This window comes from Phacochoerus africanus, chromosome 1 (genome assembly GCF_016906955.1).
Source record: "Phacochoerus africanus isolate WHEZ1 chromosome 1, ROS_Pafr_v1, whole genome shotgun sequence".
In the NCBI taxonomy this organism is placed as follows: Eukaryota; Metazoa; Chordata; class Mammalia; order Artiodactyla; family Suidae; genus Phacochoerus; species Phacochoerus africanus.
The window spans coordinates 3,187,031-3,197,441 of record NC_062544.1 but is presented as its reverse complement, the minus strand read 5'-3'; the positions used below and the strand labels follow the sequence as shown (position 1 = coordinate 3,197,441).

The following is a 10,411-nucleotide window of genomic DNA, read 5'->3' as shown; positions in this document are numbered from 1 at the left end:
CCCCACCTGGAGGGGCTAGCCCCTGGCTCTGTGGCTTTGTCATAGTGCTAAGTGTCAACAGTTTGTTCTACTCCCACCTCTTCCACAGGCCACAGCAGAGCTCTGGCCTTCCGCCTGGCCAGAAGAGGTGCCCCACATCCCATCTGAGTAAACCCGCCAAGTACACACTCTGCGGATTACTGTGCCCTGATTCCAAGGTACTTTTCAGGGAGAGTGATCTGGGGCACGGGCTCTTGGATCTCCGACATCCCACATCCCAAGAACTCCAGAGCCAGTATCACTGGGAGTACAGGTGCATCCTCGGAGACAGCGTGTGTGCTGTGTCCTTGCCGAGCGCTGTGATCAGTCAGGGCATCACGTCTCCATCAGTCTGGAAATGCTGAGTAGTAAAGGCTGAATCCAAATGTTCAGTCTGTGAGATCAGCCTGATATGTTTTTCTGGGAATTAGGTTGTTGCCAATGATTATTTTTCTAGTTTAAATCTTGAACTGACGTTGACATATATATTTTTTTATTTTCTCAGAAATTCTACTGATTGTCTCATAAAGTGGTTTCGTTTGCAGTGGCTGCTGACCCCTGGACTTCATCTCCTTCAAGTGTTTAATATAACTTGTATAACAAATTGCTCTATTATTAGACAGGTAATTTTCATAAATACATCATTACTCATTTATTTTATCTTGAAAATATCTCCTTTAACATTAGCACTGTCCGAAAATCTCTCATCAGACTAACTTCTGCCTGACATGGTTGTCAGGACTTCTAGGAATTCGGTGTGGTGACACATCCTTAAACCAATTTCCTTGTCACAGACACAGTTGTAATAACCACTGATGAAATCCTGAAGAATGTTGATGTATTGAAATGCGTTTTGAGAACCATATTTTTTATTTCAAATTTTACGGAAGGTATTTTCAAACTCTGCGTTAACCATAAAATTGATGACAACTTGATGGATGCTGTGCCCTTATGAAAGTTTCTTTATGGAGTTATTAGAAACCCCCTCCTCTCAGTATGCCTTGAGATTTTGTGGTTTGCAGTTTTACTCAAAGAGTGATTTGATGCAAGCAACGTCATGCCCAGTCCTGGACGGAGCAAAGGTTAAAAGTGAATCAATAGCTATTAAGATTAAATCTACTCCCTGTTATGTTTACAATGAGGTCAGGCATCTAGACCTGCCTGCCACCATGAATTTACATCTGGCATGTTTCAGGGGAATCTGAGTTACGTTGGAGGAGGGCCCTAAATCTCTTCCGTGTGGAATATGGAATTGCTAGTTTCCACGCACCTTTTCAACTTCAATCTTTGATAGAAACATGAAGCGCTTTTGCACCTGCCAAAAGTCCCTGTAGAATTAGAAATCTCTAAGGGGTTCTGCATACACCTTAAGTCTGGGAGCTCAGCAAAAGCATAGAGGGAAAAAATCAAAACAGTAAAAGGTGTGTTGCAAGTTACAACCCCCCACTACTCTGGACTTTCTGTGGCTCCTCAAACATGCCAGCATCCTGCTGCCTTTGCATTGACCCTTCTTTGTACATGGAAATAAACACACACACCTGTGGTCAACTAGTCAGTGACAAAGGAGGCAAGAGCATGTCATGGAGAAAAGACAGTTGCTTCACTAAGTGGTGCTGGGGAACCTGGACAGCTACGTGGAAAAGTGTGTAATTAGAACACTCTCTACCACCACACACGCAAATAAACTCAAAACGGATTCAAGACCTAAATAGAAGACCAGATACTATAAAACTCTTAGAGGAAAACATAGGCTGAATACTCTCTGACATAAACCACGGCAATATCTTCTCATATCCATCTCTTAGAGTAACGAAAAAATTAAATAAAAATAATCAAATAGAACCTAATTAAACTTACCAGTTTTTTCCACAGCAAAGGAAAACAAAAAGAAAGCAAAAAGACAACACACAGAGGAAATGTTTGCAAATGAAGTGACTGACAAGGAATTAATCTCCAAAATATACAACCTCCTCCTGCAGCTCAATAAAAACAACAACAACAACAACAAAAGAAAAAAAAACAAGCAAAAGATGGACAGATCTAAGCAGACATTTCTCGAGAGAAGACATACAGATGGCAAAAAAAACACATGAAAAGATGATCGACATTGCTAATTATTAGAGAAATGTAAATTAAAACTACTGTGAGGTACTACCTTTCACCTGTCAGAATGGCCATCATCAAAAACTCTACAGACAATAAATGCTGGAAAGGGTGTGGAGGAAAGGGAACCCCATTACACTCTTGGTGGGAATGTAAATTTGTGCAACCACTATGGGAAACAGTATGGCAGTTCCACAAAAAACTAAAAATAGAACTACCATATGATCTAGGAATCCCACTCCTGGGCATGTATCTGGACAAAATCACGATTCAGAAAGATAGATGCACCGCCATGTTCATTGCAGCACTGTTTACAATAGCCAAGATACGGAAGCAACCTAAATGTACACTGACACATGAATGGATAAAGAAGACGTGGAACATACATACAATGGAATATTACTCAACCATAAAAAAGAACGAAATAATGTCATTTGCAGCAACGTGGATGGACCTAGATTTTATCTTACTAAGTGAAGCAAGCCAGATAAGGACAAATGCGCATAATATCAGCCATTTATTTATTCACTAATTCATTCAATAAATCTTTATGTGGCGTCTCTTATGCTTGGGGCAGGGGACACAATGCTGGACAGCACACACAGCCCTGATTTCACCTCGTCTGTACTCCACAGTCACAAAATAATTCTTCAACAACTGTTAGTACAAGTGCTACAGAAAAATGTACACTGAGTTGTAACACTGTTAACTATGTCCCCAAGGAGGAGGCTCAGGATGACCTGCGTGAGGAAATGTCACTTTCCAGGAAATTTGAGAGCCTTGCTAAGCCTCCTTGCTTTTCAGTGATAACTGTCTCAGCCTCATACTTTATTTATCGTTATTTCACCTCTTTCACCAGCTGATTACACTCTGATTACCTCAAGCCCTGCTTGAGGTACCATGTGCAGGTACTATCCCTGTCCCGACAGCAGCCAAGGCTGCTCTGAATTCTGAGACAGTGACATGATTTTCTAGAAATAATTGAATTTTTGTAATAGTAAATGGAAATTATTTATCAATGAAATGAAGCAAAAGTTAAAAAGAATTGGGATCACTAGTATAAAGTTGAAATGCTGGCGGGGCAAATGATGAAAATATAAAATATACTAGGAATTACAGAGAGAGAAAGAGAAAAAATAAATGGAGAAAAATAGTAATAATATAAGATGCCTGTGTTGACAAAAAGACACTTTTTTTTCTCTGAGTAAGAATCCATTCTGGGAGTTCCTGTCGTGGCTCAGCTGTGATGTAGGTTGCAGACATGGCTCAGATCCCGCATTGCTGTGGCTCTGGCGTAGGTTGGCAGCTACAGGTCTGATTAGACCCCTAGCTTGGGAACCTCCATATGCCCTGGGAGCGGCCCTAGAAATGGCAAAAAGATTAAGAAAAAAAAAGAATTCATTCTGATTAAATGAAATATTAGTGAAGAAATACACTTATACATATACTAAAGAGATTGCTACGCCCCAATGAAGAAAACTTCAAACTTTGTCTTGCATTTTTAATGTTAAAGTAAGTTGATTTACAGTGTTCTGTCAATTTCTGCTATACAGCAAAGTGACCCAGTCATTCATATATATGTATATATATATATATGTATATATATATATACACATATGCACACACAGACACACGCACATTATTTTCTTGATAGTATCTTCTGTCATGTTCTATCCCAAAGGATTGGACACAGTTCCCTATGCTATACAGTAGGACCTCATTGCTTATCCAAACTAAATGTAATAGTTTGCATGTACCGACCACAAATTCCCAGTCCATCCTGCTCCCTCTGCCTCCCCCTTGGCAACCACAAGTCTGCTTCCATGTCTCTAAGTCTGTTTCTATTTTGTAGATAGGTTCATTTGTGCCACATCCTAGATTCCATGTATAAGTGATGCCATATGGTATTTGTTAAATAGCTTATTTTCAAAATAGACAATATCCAAATATTGTTAGACATTTTTGGGTTATAATGGAGGTTATACATGTTTGAATTTTATGTAGTTTTTGTTAGAAAGTAAATGCTGGTCAGTAGTAACAAGTGATGCCATCATTCATTCTTCTATTAAGAACTAAGAGATATTTTGATATTTTAAGATATGCAAAGATTCAAAAAGTTGGATGATTATGCTCTCTAGCTGAGCAAATGCTTTGAGGAAGTAGTCTAACCCCAAACATTGCCTCAGGGGAAAGATTAAGATTGAAAGAAAGACATAGTGCTGAGACAGTGGTTACATGGTGTTATATGTTACACCATAATGGGGCTCCAACTTAGGATCATAATTTCAATAATAGGTAAATATTCTTGAAGATAAAGGACACATTCTCAGAATTCTAAGCTCTATCAGAAAAATCAAAGATGGTATATCTGTGTCAGTGGAAGAAGAGTAAGGCACAGACTGTCTCAAGGTTTCATCTCAGAATGAAGAGCTAGCAGACAAGAAAAGCACCTTAGCATGAGAGAGTAGTTATAACTTTTATACCTTATGAAAGAAATGTCAGTTGAATGCTGCTTGTAGAGAGTGGATTATTCATTATCATTTGAGACAAATCGTAATTGTGTTTCCCAGTGAATGTGTGGGGGGAGGAAAAGAAGGATATAAAAGCACCCAAAATCTGTCAGAAAAAAAACACTGGAAAAAAAATGGACAAATTAGAAAAAAAGAAACAGTACATATAAAATAGATGTTAGAGGGTGTCATTTTGGATCTTAAAAATACAGCTTAATTAACATAAACATGTATACATTACTTCCAAAGATAGGGAGAAGAGGAAGAGGAGGAGGAGGAAATGAAAGAGGAAGAAGAAAAAAAGTCTTAGAACAAGTTAATAAAAAAATATAAAACAGAAGGTAGTGTAAGTATTAATAACAATAAAATCACTTTAAATTGAATTAAAGTCCAAATCTTTGAATGAGAAAAAGATGGTTATACATTTATAAATATATAATAAAGATAATATACCCAGTAAAACCCATAAAACATATACATGAAATGTAACAATAAGTCTGTATCAAAAATTAACAAACATTTTTAATGTAAAATGCATAGATAAATTAATAACTTGCTGAAGAATGGAGGGTACACCAGACTCAGTAAAAGACAGATTTGTATACTTGGAGGTAATTTAATAGAAAATATTAAAATTAAATTGCAGTGGTAAAAATTAAATAAGTAGGAACATAAAAGAAATGTGAGCTATAAACAGCAAGCCTGGTATATGTGTATTTAGGTTCTCAGAGAGAAGAAAGACAGTGGAAAATAAGCCAACATTTGAAAAAAACAAGAAACCTCAAAATATGTTTAAGTTTCTAAGTCGTCTGAAAGATATAAACCCATAGAGTGAAGAAATTCAGTGAACCTCAGTTGAACGAATAGAATGTAAGTCTCATCTAGGCATAGAAAAGTTAAACAAAACTCACAGATAAAGAGAACACCTGAAAGCAAGCAAAAAAAAAAAAATACGATACCTATACTTCGGGTAGACGGTAACAAGAAAGACAGCTGATTTCTGAACAGAAGTAATGGGAGACTGAAGACAAGAGGGTAAGAGTTTTCCAACAGTGAAGGAAAAGAAATGGAAACTGCCCATCCATTACTCTGTATCCCTCCGTTTTCCTTCAAAACTAAGAGAGAAAAATAAATGTCTCAGACAAGTCCGCCAGCAGACCTGCACTATTGGAAGCTCTAAAGGAGCTGAATGCAAATGATCCAGCTTGAAACACCAGCATGGCCTGGGAGTCCCCAGAAAGCTGCTCATCATTGAGCTGTTGCCTTGGTTGTGGCACCAGATACTCATGACAGGGGTGGTGCAGCAAGAATGGAACAGCAGGGCCTTGTTTCCTCATGTTTACGTGCTGCTTCTACTGGCAAGAGTGGCCTTCTCATTTAAACAATTGATATTTTTGAAACAAAATGTTTTTGGAAATCTTCCAACTAATAAATATGAAAAGAATGATAAATTAAAAAGTCATTTCTTAAGTGCTGTGTAAAGTCTTGGTTGGAGAGAGTGATTATGGGTTGTGGATAAAATCTTTGGGTGAGTGAATCATGGATAAGTTGCTTCTAGGGACTGGACTAGATTGTGCCCACCCCTCAGGACAAAACACGGCATCCGCGTTGTGGCTCAATGGGTTACAAGTCTGACTAGTATCCATGAGGATGCAGATTCGAGTCCTGGTCTCTCTCAGTGGGTTAAAGATCTGGTGTTGCCACGACCGGTGGTGTAGGTCACAGATGTGGCTCAGATCCTGCGTGGCTGTGGCTGTGATGTAGTCTGGCGGCTACAGCTCCAATTCGACCTCTAGCCTGGAAACATCCATGTGCCACAGATGTGGCCTTAAAAATACCCCAAACCAAACCAGAACAAAGCAGAACACCTCTTATGTGGAAGCCCTAACCTCCCGTATGTCTGTATTTGGAGTTGGTTCTCTGAGGAAGTAACTGAGACGAAATGAGGGCATGAGGATGGGCCCTGATCTGATGGGATTACTGTCTTGTAAGAAGAGATGCCAGGAGGTGTCTCAGTTTCTGTGTTTTCCCCACACACCAAGGGAAGGCCCTGTGAGGATGCAGTAAGAAGGGGGCCACTGCAAGCCAGAAAGAGAGTTCTCACCAGAAACCAAACTAGCCAGAGCCTTGGTTGTGGGCTTCTAGCCTCCCGAACTATGAGAAAAAGAACAAATTTCTGTTGTTTAGGTCACTCAAACACGGCATTTTGTTGTGCCAGCCTGAGCCGGCTCCTCACTGGGCATTTGCGTACAGAGAAGGGGCTGAGCTGCACCCATCCTAACTTGGTGGTTAACGTGAACGACATGACTTCTTAGGCGGTTCAACATCAATAATTCAATATCATCTATGTTTTGTCCTATAAAAACAATACTAGAAGCATTTAAATATAATTTCCAGTTCAGAGAAAAATAGGGAATGAAGAACAAATTAATGGATCTGAAGAGGAAGCAAAAATGAATTAAAATTGTGGGTCTTTCTGTAGGAACTCCAGCTAATCCTCTTTAACAATCAGTTTCTTTTTTAAGGCTCTGCTGTATATATATATTTTTTTTGAAGAAATGACTAATGAGAAATAACAGATAGAAAGCCTTCCTAGATTCTGACATATTAGATTGAAAGAGCCCTTTTAAGCTCAATCAGGAAAATTTAAATATAATTTGGGTTTTGAAAGCTAAAAGATTATCCCTGAAAAAAATAAAGCAATAGCTTTAGTAAGAGCGTACTCTGTAAGGACTTGTTTGATTAAAATGGGTATATACACGTGTATACGTAGGAAAGGCCCTAGTTCATTAAGTAGAAGGTAAAAGGCCAGTGACGATCTCTGGATGACGAGGGGACAGCGTCTCAGTGTGTTTAATTGTGCTCGTCTGTATTTTCTGGTTTTCCACAAAGCGCAGGTACAACTTCTGTGAAGATAAATGCTGTTAGACATCACCGCCTTTGAGGAACACGCTCTGTCACAAGGTGCCGATTATTGCCCTAGCCTTATTTCACTAAAAAAAAGGTCATCCCGAAATCGCTGTGTTTCTCTTGACCCTTGCCTCCGGCACATGCCTTGAGGAATTCCATGTTTGTAACGACGGCCCATATAAACGGGATCCTCTGAATTTGGCGATCTCTTTTCATCTGTCTCCCTTAAGCCATCCCCTCAAAGAGCCCCATTCATGACTTGTCAAGCCCAGGAACAACACCACCTCCAAAATTTCAGTCCAACACCCCATTTCTGATTTAAGCATCTTCCTACACAAACCATCCCCCCGAGTAAGTTTCCCGTGAATGACAGCTCTCTTCATTAACCCAACAGGTTTGTCCTGTTTTCATTCGCCACCGTATCCTCAGCTTTCTTCACTAGTTTAGATTCCCGGGGATATATATCATCATTACATCCTCTTAAAAATACCTTTATTCTCCTTGATAATTCTTTTTTTGGTCATGTTCAACTGTAGAAAGCCAAAGCCTCAAAACCCCAATTATTCTTCATGTTCAGAAGCAGCGATACATGTCTGGAGAAGAACACTTAACTGTACCTATTGGCATTACCTTCCATTCTTTTTTTTATTATTATTCTTTTTCATTTTAGGGCTGCACTCATGGCATATGGAAGTTTCCAGGCTAGGGGTCTCATCAGAGCTACAGCTGCCAGCCTACACCACAACAACAGCCACAGCCACACAGGATCTGAGCTGCATCTGCAAATTACACCACAGCTCAAGTCAGTGCTGGATCCTTAACCCACTGAGCCAGGCCAGGGATTAGACCTGCTTTCTCATGGATACTAATCAGGTTCATTTCCACTGAGTCACAGTGGGAAGACCCTTCTCCTTCCTTCCTGCCATCTTCCCTCCCTCCCTCCCTTTTTTCCTTCTTTCCTTCCTTCTCTCTTGATAGAGAATACACACAGTCCATTTAGCTTTATCAGAAGTAAGAATGATGGGGATGGGAGACGGAAGGGAGATTTTGATCTACGGCTACATAGTTGACCTCCCAGAAGACTAAGCACCTGCTAAGAGCTGTGTGAGCAAAGTCATCTCACGTAGATTCACTAGAAAGGAAAATCAACGTTTGACCTCCTTTTATTCTTTTTGTTGGAAAAACAAGTCTTGCTATCAAATTTTCATTTATTTACCATGATTTTTAGTTAAATTTTATGCAAATTTTTAAATTGTATGTCAATTCTAGATTAAGTTTTGTTATTTTTTTGTGAATAAACAACATGTACGCTGACCACATTCATGGACTCTGCTGTGCATCCACACCACCGAAAGTGATAAGGAGACGCCTTAGAAGTACTTTGGTCCACTTCCTTCTTTGAGTCAGGGTGCTATGTTTGGTACGCCTTAGAGTCCCTATCACGGAAACTGCACGTGCGTGTGAACCAGTGGTTCAAGGCGAGTCTGAACCGGTAGTTGTGGTGGACATGGGACTGTCCTGGCAGGGGATGTCTCCCGGGGACAGGAGCAGGTGGAAACACCAGGCTGCTACAGCGCGTTCACATCCAGTCTCTACGCTGGTGCTTCCCAGGGGTTAAGAACTCAGCCGCCCAGCAGCACTAGCCGCTTAGGCACAGAACTAAACATGAGCGCATCGGCACTTTTGAAGCCTCTGAAGTAAACAGTCCTTTCCTAGAAATAAAGTTGATTGTTACATCTTCTGACTTTGCTCTGAAATAGGTGACTTAACCTCTTGGTAATAAGAATATTTCTAGAAAAGCCAAGTATTCCTAGCATCTTACTATATTTGCCTAATAACGCCTTCCCATTTTAAGATTCTTATTATCAGAGAGTCCAGCTTACTGTTTTATTTATTTTAAGAAACGCCTTGGCACCAATCTTATGATGGAGATAGACAGATCAATCGATCCATCCATTGATAGATAGATAGATAGAGTGGGTACTTAAAATACAGCAGGTGCTCAGAAATCAAAGAAAGGATGAGAGAAAGAAAGGAAAAAAAGGACGAGGGGAACATATGGGTGAAAGGGCGGGAGGAAGAAGGGAGAAAAAGACAAAAATGGTGGCTATTCGGTAATCACAAAGAGTTTTCTGGAATATTCTTCTTTTTACTTTTTTAAAATTTAAGTTCCGTTGCTGACACTATTAATAAGTTACAGGCTTACAGCATTATTTTATATATAATAGTTTGTCCATTCGAATTCCCTGTTCTATCTTGCCCCATCTCTTTTCTCTCTCCCCTAGGAACCACCAGTTTGCTCTCTGTATCTGTGAGTCTGCTTCTTTTTTGTTACAAAAAATATGGACCACGTCATGCATTTGCATGTCATCTTTGTACTAATCTTCTCTGTATAGTTCCAGTTTTAGTATACGAGAAAAGAGCACTGAAATTTCCTTAATGCTTATCAGACCTGAAGCTTAGTTATTGCTCTAAGTAACTGATATATTTTAACATATTTAACCACACGAGAGCCGATGTACAAAAACACATTTCAAAATGTATGAAGAAATTCCAATTCAGGGAACTGAACTCTTCCTAAATAAAAATATAAAGGTGGATGATGCAGAAGCAATGAATTTTTTCTTTTAGGTGACATGGTAGAAAGGCATTTTAGTGAAATACCCATTATCAAAGTTGTACATTTGCTATCTGAATACTTTTATCACTAGGATTAGGTGTTTATTTTTACTAGTTCTTATGTCAGTTGAACAGAGTTGCTATTGACTGTTTTAACAATTTTCCTCATTTTTATTGTCAGTTACGAATGGGTCTGGGGCAAAGAAAAATACAGACTGAAGGTCGATCTGCTTGCCAATCTACAGAAAACC

General features: G+C 39.3%; 1 pseudogene; it reads right to left on the bottom strand.

The window, feature by feature from the left end:
* Positions 1–9,877: 9,877 nt before the first annotated feature.
* LOC125114237 (uncharacterized) lies at positions 9,878–9,977 on the bottom strand (annotated as a pseudogene).
* Positions 9,978–10,411: the final 434 nt, after the last annotated feature.